General features: G+C 34.3%; 2 protein-coding genes across 8 annotated transcripts in view; one reads left to right on the top strand and one right to left on the bottom strand.

The window, feature by feature from the left end:
• LOC127841074 (uncharacterized) overlaps positions 1 to 23,943 on the bottom strand; it is a 237,330-nt gene that overhangs the window by 61,076 nt on the left and 152,311 nt on the right. The window lies entirely within an intron of this gene.
• LOC127841071 (uncharacterized) overlaps positions 20,094 to 23,943 on the top strand; it is a 70,350-nt gene continuing 66,500 nt past the window's right edge. For 3 of the 4 annotated variants that reach the window (XM_052369612.1, XM_052369613.1, XM_052369610.1), the window contains exon 1: positions 20,094 to 20,215. The gene's annotated coding sequence lies outside the window, so the exon portion shown is untranslated. The remainder of the gene's footprint in view (positions 20,216 to 23,943) is intronic. The other variant, XM_052369611.1, reaches the window with a different exon arrangement.

Here is a 23,943-nt window from a genome sequence, read left to right as displayed (position 1 = left end):
TGGAAGAACAGAAAATGAAGAGCATACAGGGATGGAAATACGTGGTTTACCGTGAACCCGGGGCAAGTAGATTTTGGCCTGGGCAACTCAATTTCAAAAGTTGGTAAACTTCTTTTTTTTAAAGCTTAAAACAATTCACTGCAATAAAAATTGAAAAACAATTGATCACCATGGATCAATACTAGTTAAATAACATTCATTATTTAGGAATAGGACATGATTCAATTCAGGCTCATAATAAAACATCATGCATTGAACATGTGTTGTCAGCAAATGTATTTAATTATCTATTATTTTATTAAAAGAATGTATAATATTCACATGTTCATATTTCTGGGCTCGTTATTCTTTATCTGGGCAACCAAAATACTAAAGATGGTTGCCCACAATAGTAAACAGTTAGTTTCAATCCCTGGCATATCATTGTATCTCTATTGTTATAAGCATTGCATTAAAGTTGTGATTGAGGTTAGCCTGTTGTTTATGGTATATTTACATTTTAGCTTGACTGTTATATATGAAATATATATAGTCGAGCTATCCTACTCAACCCGGCGTCGGCTTGCGCATTGGAATGTTTGCGTACCACCTCAAATATATTTCCTATGTCCATTGACATATTGCTTTTATATTTTGCATACTTCATTACCGACATAAACCCAATCTATAAACAAGAGCAGACAACTCATTTACTGTATCAAGCATTTTAACAGAATTAGGCCCTTTTTCACTTAGAATAATATGCATATTATTGATAAATCTATGTTAAAGTTTGCATATGACCTCAAATATTTTTTATGTCCCTTGACATATTGCGTTCATACACCATGTATTTTGCTTATTAACCAACATGACCCCAATGTATAAACAAGAGCAGATAACTGTATCAAGCATTTTGTAACAATTATGGCCTTTTTAACCAGGTTTTCCGAAGGAAAAAACTGGTTATTAGATTGGCGAATGCGGGCGGGCTGGCTGGCGGGCTGGCGGGCTGGCGGAATAAGCTTGTCCGGGCCATAACTATGTCGTTCATTGTCAGATTTTAAAATCATTTGGCACATTTGTTCACCATCATTGGACGGTGTGTCGCGCGAAATAATTACGTCGATATCTCCAAGGTCAAGGTCACACTTTGAGTTCAAAGGTCAAAAATGGCCATAAATGAGCTTGTCCGAGCCATAACTATGTCGTTCATCGTCAGATTTTAAAATCATTTGGCACATTTGTTCACCATCATTGGAGGGTGTGTCGCGCGAAATAATTACGTCGATATCTCCAAGGTCAAGGTCACACTTTGAGTTCAAAGTTCAAAAATGGCCATAAATGAGCTTGTCCTGGCCATAACTATGTCATTCATTGTGAGATTTTAAAATCATTTGGCACATTTGTTCACCATCATGGGACGGTGTGTCCCACGAAAGAATCACGTCAATATCTCCAATGTCAAGGCCGCCACGACTAAAAATAGATTTAAAAAAAAAAAAAACTTTCAAAGGGGTTTAATTTTTTTTGGTCATTTCAAAAGTTCAGTTTGAGTTTTCTCCCTTTATCAGATTTTTTTTTCACAATGAAAACCTGGTTTTGTGACAATTTTGTCCCTTGTTTTCACTTAGAATAAGCATATAATTGATAAATCTATTATTAAGTTTGCGTACCACCTTTAAATTGCCATAACTTGTTTATTATGCTCCCCCCCAAATTTTTTAGGGGGGGAGCATATAGTCGCCGCTTCGTTTGTCCGTCGGTGCACAAATTTGTTTCGTACCCAATTTTTTTTGTACCCAAATTTATATATGTACCCTTTTTTTTCGTACCCAAATAGTTTTTTGTACCCTAATTTTTTCGTTCCCTATAGGTTTTCATAACCAAATTTTTTTTCGTACCCAATTTTTTTTTACACAAATTTGTTCGAACCCAAATTTCTTTGAACCCATTTGTTCGTACTCAAATTTTTTTCGTACCCAAATTCGTTTTGTTCCCAATTTTTTTTGTACCCAAATTTTTATTTGAACCTTTTTTTTCGTACCCAAATAGTTTTTCGTAGCCTAATTTTTTTTCATAACCAATTTTTTTTTCGTACCCACATTTTTTTGTACCCAATTTTTTCGTACACAAATTTCTTCGTACCCAAATTTCTTCGTACCCATTTGTTCGTACTCATTTTTTTTTCGTACACAAATTTTTTCGTACCTTATTTTTTATTTGTACCCATTTTTTTCGTACCAAAATAGTTTTTTCATTCCCTTATTTTGTTTGTACCCTTTTTATCGTACTCAAATTTGTTTTCGTACCCAAATTTGTTTTTTTTTCCTACCCGCATATTTTTTCGTACCATTTTTTTTTAGAAATAATCGATTTTCAATTTGATTTCATCTCTCCACTCATTCCATCCCGCGAAACCCTTAAGGTGTCGCAAGTCTAGTATAAATTCATCTATAATACATACAGTTTTATGTTTTTATGGAATGAGTGATGTATTGGACGTCATCATTGATGACGTTCATTCGAACGAATGATAAAGGGGGCTAAGTTTCGTTAAGCTGGCGAGAATCACTGCGATTTGAGCGCCTTGAAAACTGGTCGGTAACTTTTGCTGAAATTTGACATGTATATGGACAAGAATGCGATCTACCTGTTGGCGTAGGCGTTATACCTGGGAAAAATCTAGTTTTTGATTAAATCACGAAAAAGTGGTGTGTTTTTATTGCCGAATCGCTATAAAATGAGTTCTCGCCGGAAGCCGATTCACCCCAGGAGATAATTCACGCGCTAGGCAATTCAAATTTGATTTTAAATAATACATATTGCGTTTTATTCCCAAATTAATTAATAATTTCATCTTGCGTTTAACATGCGTTTTAGAAAATATTAACAAAACAAACAAAAACCAAAAAACCGTTAAATTTTATTGTTGTAAATATGGTAACCTGATTACATATCCACTAGCGTCTATGCATATTTACACATAAAAAATAGTTCGCAAGTAAGCAACACTCATATCAAATTTAAACGCAAATTATTTAACAAAATATATAAATTTAAGCTAGAAATCGAAACTTAAATACAATTTCTGCACTAAAAACACAATACCAATAGTTTTTACAATAACACATTCGACATGTACATGTACTTCCAACAACACGCCAACCGCTATTTTCAAAGCGAATGTGTAGAGTAACATTTCAAACAATAAAGACAAAATGGAACTGGAGTTTAACGTAGTGCGCAAATCGAAAGTGATTAGAGTAATCTATTTTTCAACTTTTCAATCTCCGTAAGATACGTTTAGTTGTGAGATGTTAACGGTTTCCCCCCAAAAAACAAAATGCCTTCGCTGCGAAGTCAAAGTGGGTGGGGAACGAGACTGCTTGTGGATTTCGAGTTGCTGGAAGTTTGTAACGAAGCTGCTTTTGTGCAATATTCAGCGATTTTGCAAGCTGTGTGTTTGAAGTCGGAGATATATATTGCTGACATTAATGATATTGTGTACGTTCTTGTGACCACTGATCTGCATATGATACCAGTGGGAGAGCATCCCGAATCCCACATACTATGTGACATAGTATGTTTCCTGGTCGAGTGGTTGGTAAGTTTCATCGTTATACATCCATATTACACATTTTACATTATTTGTGTTATTTTTGACACCCATTTTTCATGCTGATGAACCAACGGTCAGTGCCAGTAGTCTTACTGTCATTGGTCTGTGTGCTTGTTGAAAGTACATGTAGAAAGGGTTGTTTAGCTCCAATAAGCCATGTTGCTATTTTTTGGATAAAATTTATGGCAGTGGGCTTTTTTATCTTTGTGCAGCAACCTCTGCCGCCTCATTTTGTGAAAACATTAGGCGCACACTGTTCATATTGTGGTAAAAGGAGTCGCGCAATGTTCAAAGTGAGAAAAATTGGTGGTGACTATTCAACTTTGTGAAAAATTTGTCGCGCATTGTTTAAAATTCCTAAAATATCAGTAGCAAACTTTTAAAAATTGTGAAAACAAGTGTCTCGCAATGTTGAAAATTGTAAAATATGAGTCGTGCAATGTTGAAGATTAAAAAAATGAGCCTCGCAATCTTGACAATTATGGAAAAATAAGTTGCACACTTTTCAAAATTGTGAACAAATGAGTTGTGAAAATAATTAATTGAGCATTGTTCAAATTTGTGAAAATATGAGTCTCAGTAACGACATCAGCAACCATATGCCACTCAGCGTAACAACATCAGCATTAGTCGCTAACTGTTGAGAAATGTGATTAAATAAGTTGCACGCTTTTTAAAACATTGACCATTTTCATCGCGAATTCCTATAATTTGTGCAAAAACAGCTATCACTATTAATAATTTAGGAAATAAAACAAGTCTATTATAAAAAGGGTTTTCAGTTTAAAGAAATTCGTAATTATTTTTTATTTAAAGTTGTTTACGGCCATTTCATATGACTATCATATTTTTTTATAATGATATTGTGTGCCTGTCTAATTTGTAATTTGTTGAAGTTGTGCTATAAAGATGTTATTTTAATAATCTTTATTTGACATTTTGTCTCATGTTGGATTATTTGTTATATTTTATTATTATATAAAAATGGCATCGTATGAACCAGTAGTCATAGTATAAGCAACATTGAAGCCTAACATGCATTCATCTATTATTATTTGGGCACAAATATTTTTACTGTGTGAAGACCCTACATAAAAATGCTGATTTTTTTCTTACTTGGTACCTGGCGACACACATTTTCAAGTCTATTTCATTAAATTTGGCATAGATATTTTTTAAAATGGCATCGTATGAACCAGTAGTCATAGTATAAGCAACATTGAAGCCTAATATGCATTCATCTATTATTATTTTGGGCACAAATAATTTTACCATGTGAAGACCCTACATAAAAATGCTGATTTTTTTCTAACTTGGTACCTGGCGACACACATTTTCAATTCTATTTCATTAAATTTGGCATATATATTAATAAAAATGGCATTGTATGAACATGTCGTCATAGTATAAGCAACATTGAAGCCTAATATGCATTCATCTATTATTATTTGGGAACAAATAATTTTACCGTGTGAAGACCCTACATAAAAATGCTGATTTTTTTCTTACTTGGTACCTGGCGACACACATTTTCAAGTCTATTTCATTAAATTTGGCATAGATATTTATAAAAATGGTATCGTATGAACCATTAGTCATAGTATTAGCAACATTGAAGCCTAATATGCATTCATCGATTATTATTTGGGCACAAATAATTTTACTGTGTGAAGACCCTACATAAAAATGCTGATTTTTTTCTTACTTGGTACCTGCCGACACACATTTTCAAGTCTATTTCATTAAATTTGGCATAGATATTTATAAAATTGGCATCGTATGAACCAGTAGTCATAGTATAACTATAAGCAACATTGAAGCCTAATATGCATTCATCTATTATTATTTGGGCACAAATAATTTTACTGTGTGAAGACCCTACATAAAAATGCTGATTTTTTTCTTACTTGGTACCTGGCGACACACATTTTCAAGTCTATTTCATTAAATTTGGCATAGATATTTATAAAAATGGCATCGTATGAACCAGTAGTCATAGTATAAGTAACATTGAAGCCTATTATGCATTCATCTACATGTATTATTATTTGGGCACAAACAATTTTACCGTGTGAAGATCCTACATAAAAATGCTGATTTTTTTCTTATCAATTTGGTACCTGGCGACACACATTTTCAAGTCTATTTCATTAAATTTGGCATAGATATTTATAAAAATGGCATCGTATGAACCAGTAGTCATAGTATAAGCAACATTGAAGCCTAATATGCATTTATCTATTATTATTTGGGCACAAATAATTTTACTGTGTGAAGACCCTGCATAAAAATGCTGATTTTTTTCTTACTTGGTACCTGGCGACACACATTTTCAAGTCTATTTCATTAAATTTGGCATAGATATTTAAAAAATTGGCATCGTACGAACCAGTAGTCATAGTATAAGCAACATTGAAGCCTAATATGCATTTATCTATTATTATTTGGGCACAAATAATTTTACTGTGTGAAGACCTTGCATAAAAATGCTGATATTTTTCTTACTTGGTACCTGGCGACACACATTTTCAAGTCTATTTCATTAAATTTGGCATAGATATTAAAAAAAATTGGCATCGTACGAACCAGTAGTCATAGTATAAGCAACATTGAAGCCTAATATGCATTCATCTATTATTACTTGGGCACAAATAATTTTACTGTGTGAAGACCCGACATAAAAATGCCGATTTTTTTTTTACTTGGTACCTGGCGACACACATTTTCAAGTCTTTTTCCTTAAATTTGGCATAGATATTTTAAAAAATGGCATCGTATGAACCAGTAGTCATAGTATAAGCAACATTGAAGCCTAATATGCATAAATCTATTATTATTTGGGCACAAATAATTTTACCGTGTGAAGACACTACATAAAAATGCTGATTTTTTTCTTACTTGGTACCTGGCGACACACATTTTCAAGTCTATTTCATTAAATTTGGCATACATATTTTTAAAAATGGCATTGTATGAACCACTAGTCATAGTATAAGCTTCATTGAAGCCTAATATGCATTCATCTATTATTATTTTTGGCACAAATAATTTTACCATATGAAGACCCTACATAACAATGCTGATTTTTTTCTTACTTGGTACCTTGCAATACACATTTTTAATTCTATTTCATTAAATTTGGCATATATATTAATAAAAATGGCATTGTATGAACATATCGTCATAGTATAAGCAACATTAAAGCCTAATATGCATTCATATATTATTATTTGGGAACAAATAATTTTACCGTGTGAAGACCCTACATAAAAATGCTGATTTTTTTCTTACTTGGTACCTGGCGACACACATTTTTAAGTCTATTTCATTAAATTTGGCATATATATTTATAAAATGGTATCGTATGAACCATTAGTCATAGTATAAGCAACATTGAAGCCTAATATGCATTCATCTATTATTATTTGGGCACAAATAATTTTACTGTGTGAAGACCCTACATAAAAATGCTGATTTTTTTCTTACTTGGTACCTTGCGACACACATTTTCAAGTATATTTCATTAAATTTGGCATAGATATTTATAAAATTTGCATCGTATGAACCAGTAGTCATAGTATAAGCAACATTGAAGCCTAATATGCATTCATCTATTATTATTTGGGCACAAATAATTTTACTGTGTGAAGACCCTACAAAAAAATGCTGATTTTTTTCTTACTTGGTACCTGGCGACACACATTTTCAAGTCTATTTCATTAAATTTGGCATAGATATTTATAAAAATGGCATCGTATGAACCAGTAGTCATAGTATAAGCAACATTGAAGCCTAAGGCCACGACTTTTATATTTCTTGGTTTACAAAACCGCCGACCCTAATTTTTGGAAAATGGGAAAAAAAATAAAATCGGAAAATCGTCTTTTTTTTAAATATTTTATTCCCGACCGCACTTCAAAATGAGCGAAATGAGAAAAAAACGATCCGGTTTGAGTACGGTTGCGAATAAAATCAAGTAAGTACAATCAACGATTGGTTCACATATATTGCAGAGATCGGGATATTTTTCAATGCGACACATTATGTACCAGTCCTTTTATGGGCACTTCTCAAAATTTATTTCGGGTAAAAATTACAGACAATAAGAAAATCAGCGTCAGTCAAATGTCGACCCCATCAAAATTTATTTCCGTGTCTGTGACGCAACTATATTGTTTAACATGTTAATTATATTAAACAAACCCGATAGTATTTGATAATAAGTATAAATAATCCAATAAAACACTGCCATTATTTACGATATATGTGTTTAGGAATTTTGTAAACACGTCCGCCATAGTTTATAGGAACTGTACAGAAAGTTTGGAAATCGGAACAAATCGGTATATCTCGGAAAATCATTGATAAATGTATTTGTCGTTTCAATGCTTAGGGCCGAGTAATTTCGGCAAATCGGAACTCAACTTGTGTAAAACACTAGCTCAATTAACCGTTAAACTCCGCCTCCGTTCTCTGCAAAAGATTCGAAGGCGGAGCTATGCACGTGCTTTTATTAAATTGGAGGATTGCAATTGAGAAACAAACACACGATTGGTTCGGCATGTTGATTGCTAGACAAAGGAAGCCAATTTTTTCGGCGCGAAATTTGTCGCTTTATTGCTTCCGACAGAAAGCGGCTTTCCTTTGATGACGTCAAACTGTCAATTCACACAGACTGCACATTTTCGGAAGACTTTAACTGACTCCTTGTTTACAATTCCAGTAAAAAAAACACTTGCTAACATTAAACTTTGGATTAAATTATCAAAATAAAGCAAAAGCGAAGTTGACAAATATGATTAAATTAATTCGCGTCAGTTCAAATAAGACGTTTTGCGTTGTAAATCAACGAGTTTTCATGACAACAACAACTTTGACAAACATTACCGCGACGACGCATGGATCGATCTACCTCGATTTTTTTTCATGTACGATCTCATAAGTCGAGTAAGAGCAAACACATACCGGGTAATTTGTGTATGAGTAGTTTATCTTATATAAGATTTATGCAACGGGCATCGCATTGCGTAATGGTGCGCATCCAATTATGGAAATGAAGCGCAGTTTTTCGTTTTAATGGGAGAAGAACGCATGTCATGTAATGGAGTGTTTAAAATTGCCTGATGTTACATAAGGTGCTGTTAGGACTCATTTCATTTGAAGATATAGATGTGTTTCATTGCATAATTTGATTTTTTGTCTCTGTGTTAAGGTTATAAAAGATATGTTGTCTTTGTTCTGATGTTATTAGCATTAACTTTTTTTTCCAATGATGTTTTTTTTTTTTTTTTTTTTTTTTTCGACCGCCCGATGGACCATTTTCAAAATAATTTTTGTAAACCAATAAAAAAAAAGTCGTGGCCTAATATGCATTCATCTATTATTATTTGTGCACAAATAATTTAACCGTGTGAAGACCTTAGATAAAAATGCTGATTTTTTTCTTACTTGGTACCTGGTGACACACATTTTCAAGTCTATTTCATTAAATTTGGCATAGATATTTATAAAAATGGCATCGTATGAACCAGTAGTCATAGTATAAGCAACATTGAAGCCTAATATGCATTCATCTATTATTATTTTGGGCACAAATAATTTTACCGTGTGAAGACCTTACATAAAAATGCTGATTTTTTTCTTACTTGGTATCTTGCGACACACATTTTCAAGTCTTTTTCATTAAATTTGGCATATATATAATTATTAACAAAAATGGCATTGTATGAACATGTCATCATAGTATAAGCATCGAAGCATAATACACATTCATCTATTATAATTTGGGCTCATACAATTTTACCGTGTTAGCACCATATATCAAGTTGCAGATTTTTTTTAATATTCGCCACATACCCACAGGCATTTTCATTAATATCTCAAAAAAATAGACCTATATATTAATACACATGGCATCTAAAGAACATTTTATCATAGTTAAACATGGTTCCCAGCCAACCTGGAAATCAGGGAAAACCTGGAAAAAGACTCACTTTTTCCAGTCAGGGAAAAGTCAGAGAATTTGGGAAAAGTTCCTGAAATCAGGGAAAAATCAGGGAATTTTGCTTGGGCAGACTTTCCCAACTTGTCTCGAGAAGTCCATACAATTAAAACAGCAAATTATTTCCTCTGCATGGCTATGGTGACTTTGTAGTATACATGTAGCTTTAAAAATATAATAAATATTTCACTAACGCCCAGTACAAATATATGGACAGAATGATTTTTTCACTTATCGGTATGTGGGTGTATGTTGGCTCCACTTCACAAGATACAGTCATTGTAGTTTAATTGAAAAACGCATCTTACAATGTGAGATGAGTTCTGGGTTCAAGCCCCAGCAGTGCCATATCATGTGTGATATACAGCGCCATTATGATTAAATATACACAGTTATCTTTTTAAACAATACAATTAAATATAAGGAATAATGTTAAAGGGACATTGCTGCTTAGCCATTTTTGGGATTGTATTGTGATTTTTGGCCAAATTTGACACTGAATAACAGGGTTTATACATCCCAAGCATAGATGCTTCTAAATTTGTAAAAAAAAAACAAGTTGAAGTGTGCAGAATATTAAAAATTTGCAACTTTCTGATGTCTAAAGGTCATTAAATGCCACTCAAAGTTTACATTTTTTGTACAAAATGACTCATTTTGTGCTGTCCATTATTGGTTAATGTTTTACGCTGTCAGGTCCAAAAACGCTCATTCTGTAGCTTGTTTGGACTATAATCTATAATGTGGCCAAGTTTCAGCAGATTCGACCCAGTGGTTCTGATTTTATACGCCGTGCGTAGCTTTTATTAGTCCACTACCGGTTTCACCGGAGTGGATTTATGGTTTGTGCTCTGTGTGTCCGTCAGTCAGTCAGTCTGTCACACTTTTCTGAATCCTGCGATAACTTTTAAAGTTCTTAATATTTTTTCATGAAACTTGAAACATGGATAGATGGCAATAAGGACATTATGCACGTGATTTCATTTTGTTCCTACGTCAAAAATTCTGGTTTCTATGGCAATAAAAAAAAATAATCTGACAATGGTGGAGCCGGTAGGGGATAAATTTGCTTGACAATAGTCTTGTTGAGTATTACTCACTGACTTATGCATATGCGCTCGGCTGTTTTCGGAGAATACCTGAGGTATTGTCATAGCCAGCTCATCGTTTCGTGTCGTGTCTTTTCGCCGTCCGGCGTCCGCCATGCTAAAACCTTAACATTGACCCATTGTACCCACAATTTTCGTACCCACATTTTTTTTCGTAACCAAAATGTTCGTACCCACATTTGTTTAGAACCCAAAATTTGTGTTCCCACATTTTCTTACCCAAAATTTTCGAACCCACATTTTTTTAGTTCCCACTCATTCCATCCCGCGAAACCCTTAAGGTGTCGCAACTCTAGTAAAAAAAGTAATAAATTGCACAGACATACTATATACAGCTGTTTATGTAGGCATGTATGTCTTCTTTCTAGATACTATAGCATATGAGATCTAAAATACCTAAGTGTTGAAGTGCAGTGTGTATTATACACTTATAATGCAGACTTAACAAAACACTATTATATATATATATATATATATATATATATATATATATATATATATATATATTGTGGAAAACAATATGTGTATTAATTATGTATAATGAATTATGTTAACACAGGACCTGTCTCTCAATTCCGCATCCGTTTTTATTGTAGGTTTATACATTCAAACGTTCGCTACATACTAATAATATTTACAAGTCTAAATTTACAAGTTAGATTACATAATGTCCTTGCTGTGAATTTTTCAAAATTAATGATAACATCGTTTATTTAGCCTACGTAATTGACATGCTGTTTTATATGTTCAGTTTTTAGAATTTCTTATTTTTGTGGCGACATGATATACCAATGCATGCGATAAAAACGTTGATGTGTCGATAGTTGATCATGTGACTTTTTTTTATTCAATGAATTTTAAACTGTTGGTAAAATCTTGTTTAATAAATATTTAAAGGTACACTGCTACTACAGTGGGGTTAGGGATTTTTTTCCGGGATCAATCTCTTCAGAATCCCTTAAAAGTAAACCTCATTCAGCCGATCTTAGGGATTAATCCGTTTTCACCCCGTTTTATCCGAATTCATTTGTATTGAACCTTTTTCAGCGGTTTTTAGGGATAAATTGCGATGAATTATGGATGAATCGCAAAGGATGAATTAATCTCATCAAGGGATTAATTAATCTTTAAGCTTGCGCAGTCAATGTTTGCGGTGAATTGGAATGAACAGGCGGAGTTAATCAGTGCCGTAAACGAGTAGGCGGGGCGTAGACAACTATTTTATATTGAGGATTTAATTTTGTCGGTTTTATGCATAATACAATTTATTAATTGTCTGCCAGTGCACATTAAGGTCTCATTGACCATCGTGCACTGGTCTATTTGGCTCAAAATTCTTTCTTTTGCGAACACCCGGGCAGCCGGGATAAATTTGACCTACTTTGGCTCAAAATTAAATATTTTGCCCTGAAAAGGCACATACTGTAGTCGTGAAGACTCAGCGACGACCTGTGAATAAACTCTGAACTACAAACACACACGCATACTACAATTTATAATATTATGCTGCATACATCATAGTGTTTCATGGCCTAAAACAACACGTCATTTGTAAACTCAACAAATAATTTGTTTGTATTAACACCGAGGATTCGAAAAAATAAACTGTGTGTGTTTTTAAAACGGTACAATAGATTTATTGCCGTGCTGCAACAAAGATTCGTGTCTTTGCGGCAACCGATATGCCAGTCAAGTGATTAAGATGACACATCTTATCGTGATAATCTTATCTACACATGTGCCGGCATGTGGTGTCACAGTCATACCAGTAAACGCTCGTAATCAAAAATGGGGAGAACCCTATTTAAGAACCCTAGCCATAATATCAACATCTACAGTCAACATCTACAGTCCCATTAAACGGGATAATAGAGCATACACACGCCTGCGGCTTATGGTGTCACGGCTACATGGGGACTATTACAAACCTGTCAACTGCCCGCAATGTAGCATTCCTAATACGTTTGAACATCTCTTCTTTGTCCGGCATATACTGTACAAGGCCTAGAGTTGAGCGGAGGTATACTAGCGGCTTACACAAAACATGTAATATAGACCGCAACCTATTGTTGATGCCGCCCAACGAAATCGCCGCAAACGTGCTGCTAAATTCCTGCGTGACACAGGGTACTTTGATAAATTATAACCCGCGTAACGTTTCAAAGCGTACATATCTCAAACTATCTTTAAGGAAAAATATAACCGCGAGCATATGCCTCTCGTTCCCCACGGACTCAATTAATACTACAGTGCAAACTATCTATAATCAACTTGACCAAATAAAGCCCAAGTAAATATGTCGTCATAGTATATGTAGGAAAATTAAATAAATAAATAAATAGATATAGTATAAGGCTAATAAACTAATATTTCTGTGTAAGTATACAAGTACCAATGACTACCACTAAACAAGGCAAAGATGAGGGGTCGTCTATGACGAACGTCCGCGGCCCTTTCGTCTGTGCCCAGATTATGCGACATGATCCTGCAAAATGTTTTCCAATTTCTGAGAGACACGGGATATGTGTATCAAAATATATACGTACATGAGATACATCGCGTATAAATCGTGCAAATAAATATACAGATAACAAGAACCAACTGTGAATGCATTATTAAATAAAACAATAACCCCATACTTCGCATTAATGGGAAGGATCAACGACGTGATAATAAGTAACAATGAATACAAAAATACTATCGTCCAAATGTGATCTATTATACGGCTACTCATATATCGTAACCAATTATTCTTAAACTACATACCAACAATAAATCATTTACTACTTCACCGCTGTCTTGCAAAAGAAACACCAATATATTTAGGTATAGGCTAATTCGAAGACGTCAACGTTTTATAATTACTTTCCCTGCAATAAAAAATATATACGGAAACTTGCATTCTACCAACGATCAAAATCTAAATATTTTTTTCTGGTGGAATTCATTTAAATTTTGAAGTATATTTAATAAATGAAATAAGAGATATAACGAGGCATTCTGAAAAATCTCGCGTTTACTTGACTAAATTACCTCCCCTAAGCTGATCGGAATATCAACAAGGGACAAAATTGTCACAAAACCAAGTTTTCAATATAAAAAAAGTCTGATAAAGGGCTTGTTTCAAAATCAATCTATTTTTAGTCGTGGCGACCTTGACCTTGAAAATATCTACGTAATTCTTTCGCGCGACACACCGTACAATGATGGTGAACAAATGTGCTAAATGATTTTAAAATCTGACAATCAATGACATAGTTATGGCCCGGACATGCTCATTTATGGCCATTTTTAACCTTTGAACTCAAAGTGTGACCTTGACCTTGGAGATATCGACGTAATTCTTTCGCCCGACACACCGTCCAATGATGGTGAACAAATGTGCCAAATGATTTTAAAATCTGACTATCAATTACATAGTTTTGGCCCGGACAAGTTCATTTATGGCCATTTTTGACCTTTGAAATTAAAGTGTGACCTTGACCTTGGAGAAATTGACGTAATTCTTTCGCGCGACACACCGTCTAATGATGGTGAACAAATGTGCCAAATGATTTTAAAATCTGACAATGAACGACATAGTTATGGCCCGGACAAGCTTGATCCGCCCGCCCGCCAGCCAGCCCGCCAGCCAGCCCGCCAGCCAGCCCGCCCACATTCGCCAATCTAATAACCAGTTTTTTCCTTCGGAAAACCTGTTTAAAAATACGTATATGGACAAACGTGTTCCCTACAAAGCGTGGTTATTAAACCGCGTGCCCGTGCAACTCGTTATCGAATTACTCAATAAATAAAGTGCAAACTATCTACAAACATCATGACCAAATACAACCCCAGTAAACAGGTTGTCAGAATAAAGATACATGTAGGGAATTCGGAGCAAGCAAAACATAAATATACTAATATAACCTGCATCCTGCTGCCGACTCCGATCCATGAACTATAGCCACGAGATGTGCCCTCGAGCGGGCCATGGGCGACGGGACGCATCGGCGAGCGCCATCGGCCCACACGTCCGGGCCCTGCTCGGGCTGCATATAACTGTAACCTACCGGCCTGGCCCGAGCAATGATCTGAAACAACCTATAGTTACCCAAAAGCAGGGCAAAGCCGACGGGCCGCATCGACGTGGACATGAGAAGGCTGTCATGTTGCAAATAAAACCTCAGTACAACATCAACAACACACAATGCTAAAACGACGGAAAGGTACATTTTCCCCAATACGCAGGTCACTCAGCCTTTTTAAAACGGAAGGGTACGTTCCCCCTAATACATATGTCACTCGGCCTTTTTCGACCACTATGGATAAGCTATAATCCTTCTTTTAAAACCAAATATCGCTCTAGATAACAAAACCCAGTGCTCCGCGAGACCCTCTTTTTCCTTCTCTTAAGCTGTAAACAGCTACCGACTACGAAGGCAGGGGAAAGCACACAGACAACATACTTCCACTCAGTATCGGAAGATACAATAAGTTCGCACGTTGGCAAATCGCATTTACTCACAAGGCAAGCCCTATAGGTGTAAATAATGTTGAAACTAAATATGATAAGTAAATAATTTTTCCCATATGTACACTATTAAAACATGTTGGATTGAGCGTGACGGCAGGGCTAGTAGGGCGCGCCTGGCGAAATACCATCTCGTCCGTGCACTGTGGTCCTGTTGACATGACCCACCCAACATGACAAAAAAAGGAATGGTGACGGTATTTGTTGTTGTTGTTTTTCCTACTGTAGTTTAGATGATGCTCTTTCGTAGTGTAGTGTAAACAGTGCATGGTGCCCGCTATATGACAGGAGTGTTAAATGAATAAGTAAGGTAATTCTAATTTACCCATGAATGCAAACCAAATCAAACGCAAACATTTAGGCAAAGGCGGATATGTACTTTTCAATAAGAAATATCTGCATCGGTAATGAATATCTCCGAGACTGTTCACGTTTAAATAAAAAAAAAACGTATCTCGTTTCGTCTCGTTATAAGGACAGTGTTTTCAATAGTAATAGAGTTATCACAATATTACTAATTAAAGAATGGTACAGTACATATTGCAATGTATTTGACGTGCATATACATGTACTGTAAAGACAGACACAATCATGACATATGTTTCGTTCTCGCTGTTAAACAAGCAAAAAATAAGTATATATTTCATTGTGCTGTGTATAAATAATTCAACATGGAATAGCAATATGCAATATCTGGTTGGGGCCTAATTACAGGAACAATATACTTGTATCTGAAATTCACCCTATCCGAATCTACCGTCCAGAACGTAAATAAGAATTTCTTTAATTCAAGAAACCATAACATAATGTTAGTTTTTCCCTATTGCTAATCACAGTTGTCATCAAATGAATTTCTTTGTGATATAAAGAACGTGTGCGTAAAATTTAACATTTGTATTCTGTGGGAAAAACACTATTTTAGCAGCATAATTTGAAGTGTAACACCATGGGAAATCATAAATCGCCATGTTATTGCGAACGCAAATCATATAGTCACTATTCGGACATAAACACTTGGATACTTGGATACCACCGTGGTCCAATGCTATTGTAAACACTAATCATGTAGTCACTATACTGACATGATCAAGAAGTTGTTGTAAACCATTGCAGCCCCGCGTTACTTTCAACGCTAAGTATGTAGTCACTATACTGACATGATCATCTAGAAGTTCTAAACCCACGCAACCGCGTGTTACTGGAAACGCTCATCATTAAGTCACAATACGGAAATCATCATCAAGTAGTTTGATAACCACGCAACCCGTGTTATTGTCAACGATCAGCATATAGTCACTAAACAGGCATGATCATCTAGTAGTTTGATATCCCTGCAACCCCGTGTTACTGCAAACGCTCAGCATATAGTCGCTATACGGGTATGATCAACGAGTAATTTGATAAATACGCAACCCTTCTTACCCATGATCGTATTAGTAAACGTATTCACGTAAGTTCCATACAAGAAATCCGTATCTCGGATATACCCAAATAACTCATCGTGTAAGTCATTGCGTGTCACACCAATTCTATACAAGAAAATCATATAGCGGTTTTACCCGACTATCCGATGCTCATGTTTGTGATGCCGTGTTACAACAGTTCTATACTAACAAAACATAAAGTGGGTATACCCGACTACACCATGCTTGTATAATAAAGTTCACACCAGTTCTACACTCACAAGTAATACACTGAATGTATAGGGCTAGGTTCACTAACCCTAACCATACCTTTAACAGCTCGCAAACGTGTTCGGTTCTACTCACATCTTACCATGTAAGAAATAAAATGATTTTGTTGTGTTTATTTCTAATCTGATCAATGTCAGTTGGGTTTGTTTAATTGACATGTTCACTTGATTCGGATAAATGTATTTCGGACAAAATTCCATAATACCTTAAACTTAGTAGAGGACAGTCTTTACCACTATATGGACAATGATGTTCTTGCTTTAGACCCTATTACACGAGTTTACGTTGTATCATGAATGTTGCATCGTGGTTAATGCATGTAGACTGAATGTGTAAGACACAAATCAAAGCTCTTTCAAAACTATTTAGATTCGTATCGCATTGTTGAGATGTCTATGATTTTGTGTATGCGAATGAATGCGTGCGACATACATTGTTTAAAAATATAAAATCATCTTATGAGACAGCTCAGTTCTAAATTTCTAGCGCGTTTTTTATCTTATCTGTGTATTACTGTTTTTATCTATACATGGAATTAATGAGATTCAACTTTAAGAGTAATTCGAGGATTCGATGAGGGTATCGATAGTTTTAAAATTATTATACTTCAAACAACCCTCCTCATGCCGTCAGTATGCACATTTCAAAAACGTTAACATGGGCACAATTTTGATATTTGGAGGTCTTAAATAGGTCCCACAGCTTTAAAGTTTTAAGTTGTATTCAAGGACACCGTCTCAAGGTCAGAAATTTATTTACTGTCATGTTTTGTATACATAGATTTTTACCAGGATGCATGAACAGTTGTATATGTTGATAAACCCTTGCACCGAAGTAACCCTGATATGCCAGATTAGGCACCTGCTCGTCTGTCTGTCCGTAAACAAAAACATGTCTGACAAGGTGCCTCTTTACTTGTCTACGCACATTTATAATTGCGCCTACACGAAGTTGCTCATGTCCATTGTCTTAACATTCGTTACCGAGATTATTACAACTTGCTACATTCGTTAACACGTGCCAACAAGGCGGGGAACGTCGTCCATGTTGATACAAGCTCATGTAACAACAGTTTTTATAGGGAATTATATTTATTCAAATTATTTAAATCTTTATCATGACCTTAATATTACCACCTTAATAACAAACATTTAGCTATGACGTAAGTCAGTAAAAATCCATATCAACACAGAATAAACAGCAGTTATGTCATTACAAAATATCGATTCGCTCAATACCAAGCAAATACGTAAAACTTCATTCTTTTTAAGACCCGACCTTAAACAGTCCAAGGGATGAGGTTAAGTTACAGTCCTGTAAAGATGTGATAATAGTAGATACGTGTAAATATATGTAATTTTAGTATATTCGCAAAATGGATAATTGGTTGTTAGTATGATATTTTGTTAACTTCAGAGCATAAGCTCTTTGCATTACATCATCAATAATTACGAAGAATACTCCCCACATTACGCATTAACTAATATGTAGCATGATGTTATAAATGTCAAAGTTAAAAATGGACATAACTTTTGTAATTATTAACAAAGGATGATTTAAAATGCACATGGACAACTAAAAAATTAAGTATACATGTATTCATTTATTTGGTGTACAGATAATTTGCAACTTCCTAATGTATTCGCTTGAATCACAGCACCTGACTCCAGGAACACTGGAATAAAATTATTTGAAGAAAATTTAAGCAACCTTCAAAAAATAAATATTATAAAAAACAAAAACAAAACAATTATCATAAAGACTTAAAAAATAGCAAAGAGCAAATACTACATCAGATGTGATCACATTTCAATGTGATAAACGTAAGTTTATGCGAGATGATTTAATAAAAAAAGTATTCGCATAAATTTCTACTTACCATATAGTTTGACACACACTTGATAATTGGTATATAATCGGAACGAAAAATCGATTGTGGTTTTCTCATCCATAATGTATTTACTTGAGATGTCGTTTTTCGCTTATTTTTGTTGTTGATAAATGGTTGATTACACTTATTCCAATTCCCGTATGGCCCCATTATAAAAATGCCAACTTTCAAAGCATTTTCATGCCTTTTCTATGTTTCAAATTTGTAAGTCTTGTACCATTTTACAAATATATATGTCTTCTTCCAATAATTGCAGTAAAAAATATTCAGTCTCCCAGCATCCAAGAAGGTAACATTCGTCCAAATGCAAAAAAATGGTTTCGGCAGTGATATTTCGACCAAAGTACCGTACTGTAATGAAAGGAACCCAAACGTTCATCTTTCAACGTTTTACCCATTTAGATACACCAAAATGTTGAAGACGCACATAGGATGCCCGAAATAACCACAAAAGGCGTGGGTGCGATCAAAACATTTCTTTAAATCCAGAAGATACAAAGAGCTCGGGCCACGGAGGAATACAAAACATATTGTAATGTAACCTGAAATAAATACCCGCCAACGAATCAAGCATACGTTATTTTTCTTTATCATTTGACTTGATCCTACGATTAGGACTTTGCTCGCCCTCCAAGTTTATCGTTGATAAAATAAGCCGTGGCTAAATATCCTGATTGCTAACATTTAACGTTCGGTTCGGTTTTGTAAAGAATTAAAGATTTATCACGACACAGTCTGTGAAAAGTTGAAAACGCTCATGTATTGGACCAATCTCCACGCAGAGTTGTCGTTCCTTGCTCTCACATACAACTCTGCATAAGGCTAAGCACGCCATTTTGTGTACCAAATAGCTAAAACCGAACAAACGCATACAATGTATATTTGAGTGGATATTTAAGATCGCATGCATTTAATTAAGAAAAATGACTTTTAAATGTACGATAAATCGTGCAAAAACTTGTGAGTTTTAATGCAACTCTTTGGAACTATTTTATTGCCCATTTACACAGATGTAATCATTCCACGCACTTCACAAATGTAAACAATTGTACATATTTTTTATTGGGTGACGTTAGGCATTGCTTCGACGTATTTGTGTATGTTGGTTTCTTAACATAAAAAAACATATCAATTTTATAATAATTAATTAAGACTGATATACGATATCATGGTATGAGATGGTTTTCTTAAATGCAGTTAATGCAATGTAACCGTCTTGCAAGAGATTGTTAAGTATACTGTAACCTCGATGATGAACGCTTGGAATGATCATGACATGAATGAGACGCTTTCAAAACAAAAGTCCGTTCTGAGCCCAACACAGAGGTGAATGTAATGTGACCGTCGTGAAAGAGATTGGTATTGGACTGCTTCTCAAGCTATGGAAAATATGTTTTAACAAACAGGTATGCATATGTTCTGCTTAAAAGTTGTACTCACTAGAACATCAAATAATGCTTATATGCCACTCGTAAATAGGTCGCGTATTTTAAGTGTTATACTAGTAAGCTGCTTACTTGTAACCGTTTGCAGCTATATATATGTTTATTCATATCGTAACTGACATTTACAACATTCAATATGTGTATTCTTAACATATAGCGGAATAAAAGTAATCAGATAAACGAATTATCCCTGCTACTTTCGTTTCCCATAAGGCAATAATGAAGGGGCATACTCTACTTTCGATTCCATTTGATTAATTAAACAGAGGTTTACAGATGGTTTTTTTGTTGGATTAACATTGTTATTTTCTAAACATAGACGTTTAGTGCGCGTTGTTATAAAAGCACCTTAAGTTTAGTAAAACATCAGTATACACTTACATTAAACAATTTTCACTATTAATTAATTAGTCACTATTTTTCTGGGATCAATAATTCACTTCAAAAAATTGAAAGATCACAATATTTGGCACAGTTGCACATTAATACTACAATACAAATAAGATTCGACTTAACTCCCAAAATCTAAAATTGCCGCCAAATCTACCAAACGTTTGAAACTATGCTTATAAAGTAACACCCTGTGCCGTATGGAGTAACAATTGTGAACATATTCTGTTTTAAAGGCTCTATAAAGGTGAAGATCCGTAATTATTAAATATTTTTAAATGTTTTTTTCATATTTTATTTAAAAAGATTATCAAAAAACAATATATATATGCTATTGGACATTACAATAAAAAATAAGCAAAACAACTTGTTTTGAGCTCAAAATAAAGTGTCCTCCAGGTCAATTGTGTTTACAAACAATCAGTTTATTTACATCGCTGTTTACTCGGAAAAGAGAACGTGAAAGTGACTCAGGTCACCAAAAATATATATAATTTATAATATGAAAATAATATTTCAAAATCGGTAAATAATTACGGATCTTCACCTTTATAGAGCCTTTAATGATATTCATATTTTTTCGGCTTACTTCGCTCTGCTGTTTATTGCACATAAACTAGAGGTTAAATATAGTTCCCCAAAAAAAAGCAAAGACAACTTCATTTTTAAAGGGCAGTCACCACTTAGGTAAAAATTTGATACAGCACCCCATGAAAGATGATTTAAAATAATTGTATTGTGTTTCCCCGTACAATATAGCTTGAAACCCGGCTTGACAAATACGCCTGACAAACCACAATAATGTATGGTATGTTTCGACTTTTTTCATACTCTTCTCATAATAAAGCCGAAAAATGTCAATGAATATAATTTGTGAACTCTTTAAAACAATTATTGATTCACATCGTTGGAGAAAAGTTTTGAGAAAATTTTAGATGTTTCAACGAAACTTCAAATATCGATTACGTATATGCTTGGGGTAAAGGTCACAGTAACAATATACACACACGAATAATAGCCAGAGGAATGTGATGAGAAGGGACTATCGCGATGGCAGTGAGGCAAATCGGTATAAAGCCTATCATTAAAGGTAGTCAACAGACGAAAAACAAAGATTATTGTAATATAGATCCATGTGCATGGTATGATTATTTTAAAGGCCTTCTTTGTAAAGACAATCTACCAAGTCTTATTGATATGAACTTAGAGGTTAATGAAACTGAAGACAATCAAGACTAAATGTTAAACACACAAATCATGAACGTACAAATAATTAAAAGTATTTCAAAACTCAAAGATGGTCAATCACAGGGGACCGATGACCATGGGGCGGAATTTTATAAAAGTACGATGCATATGATAAAACCTATACTTTTATATTTATTTAATCGGATTCTTAATACTTGGCATTTTCCAAATAATTGGCGGGATAGTATAATCGTGAGGGTATATAAGTCAGGCGCTACAGACAACCCTTCTTATTATAATGGTTACTGGTATATCATTAATAAATTTTATGTATAAAATAGCTTTCAATATTGTATACAACAGATTATGCAAATGGTCAGATCAAAATAATAAAATTGCAGAATAACAAGATGAGTTTCATTTATTTTTCGCAACGGATATTCAACCATTGACAATCTATTTACTCTTCTAAGCAATTGTTCTAAAGTACATTTCTTTTCCTGGTTTGTGGGATTGTTTTTATTCTTCGTAATCTTTTTACAACTATGTTTAAGAATGGTGTCAAAGGGAAGCTTTTTCACGTATTAAAATCCATGTATTCACATCTATGCAGATGTGTACGGATGAATGACAATAACGTTACGCAAAACTTAAATTATAACATCCGAAGTAGACAAGGTGACGTAAACAGCACAATACGTTTGTATTTTGAACATGAACGAATATTCTACCTCTCTAAAATCTGAAGGTCATATGGGTATTTTTGTATCATCGAAGACATTTTCAAACATAATTTGCATTCTTTTTGCCGTTGACGTTGCGAGCTGCGCTGATACTTCGATCGAGCTACAACCACCATTGAACTTTATATCGGAATTTGTGAACATATTGTTATGACAATTAATCAACAAAAGACGGAAATTATTGATTTTAGAAACGGAGGTCCGCTTAGATCATACGAACACTGCGTCTATAAAAGTAATCCGATAAATGTCACATCTGTATTATAATGTTATTAATTAGTTCAATTCATATTGGCTTTGTAATTGAGCTGAAGACAGCCGTATTGGCCTGAGGCCGCAGGCCGAAGGACAATACGGCTGTCTGAAGCTCAATAATAAAGCCTATATGAATTCAACTAATTAATGACAATTTTATTAATTAACTTTATAATATTATTCACCAAGAAAAGCTTGAATTTCACTTTCGAATTTATACAGGTTTTTGATATTAAATGAAGTATGAAGTTTTGAGAATAGCAAAATTTCTGTTGTATACAACTTATTGGTGCACAGAAACAATAGCATTTAAACTAAGTATATGACGAAAGATGCTTCCTAGACATTACATGATGCAGAAAACCAATTTGACAGGTCGCGAAAAAATTATGCAAATTTTACCTGAATAATTATAATAATAATTCAATAACATTCCAGCCACACTGGATCCAATACCGTTGTTTTTAATACAACTCAGAAAGACAATAAGGATTGAAAACTTACTTATTGCCATTAGGAATAGCAATTGTAATGTGTAAATCCTCCATGATTTCGAATTTGTTTTGCGTTGGGCGCTCATTGTACTCATTGTAGTTCATTAAAAATATTGAAAGTTGTTATTTTTGTACGCTCAAATATTGAACCTTACTGTTGTGGTTACACTGCACTATTGTTATTGTCAAAAAAGGGAGCTGAATATAAAAGGGACTGAGTGCTTACAGTATATTTTTTAAAGATTTAAACATTTTCACCAAAACTAAGCATACAACTTCAAAATGGCGTCCAAATTGTCGAAAGTTTAGATTCTCATATAAGGCCGAGTTTTTCCTGGTTTCTGATTGGCTGAATCTCGTATTGGCCGACCTTTTTCCGCATTGGCCGTGTTTATTCCATATTGGCCGCCTTTTTCTCGTATAAGGCGAGTTTCGAACTTTATTGGCGAGGCTCAACTTGTATTGGGCGAACAAATTGAACACATTCTCGTCTAATATTATTACGTTAATTAATAAATAACTATATGGGTCTGCTATCTACGCCAAAACTATAATGGAGGAAAGCGAAAGAAAAACTTGCAACTCAGGTCCGAAAATCTATTTTTGCGGTTTCCAGTCA

The sequence above is a fragment of the Dreissena polymorpha genome, chromosome 8 (assembly GCF_020536995.1).
Source record: "Dreissena polymorpha isolate Duluth1 chromosome 8, UMN_Dpol_1.0, whole genome shotgun sequence".
Lineage (NCBI taxonomy): Eukaryota > Metazoa > Mollusca > Bivalvia > Myida > Dreissenidae > Dreissena > Dreissena polymorpha.
Note: the sequence above shows the minus strand (reverse complement) of the source record. Positions and strands in the feature narration are given on the sequence as shown.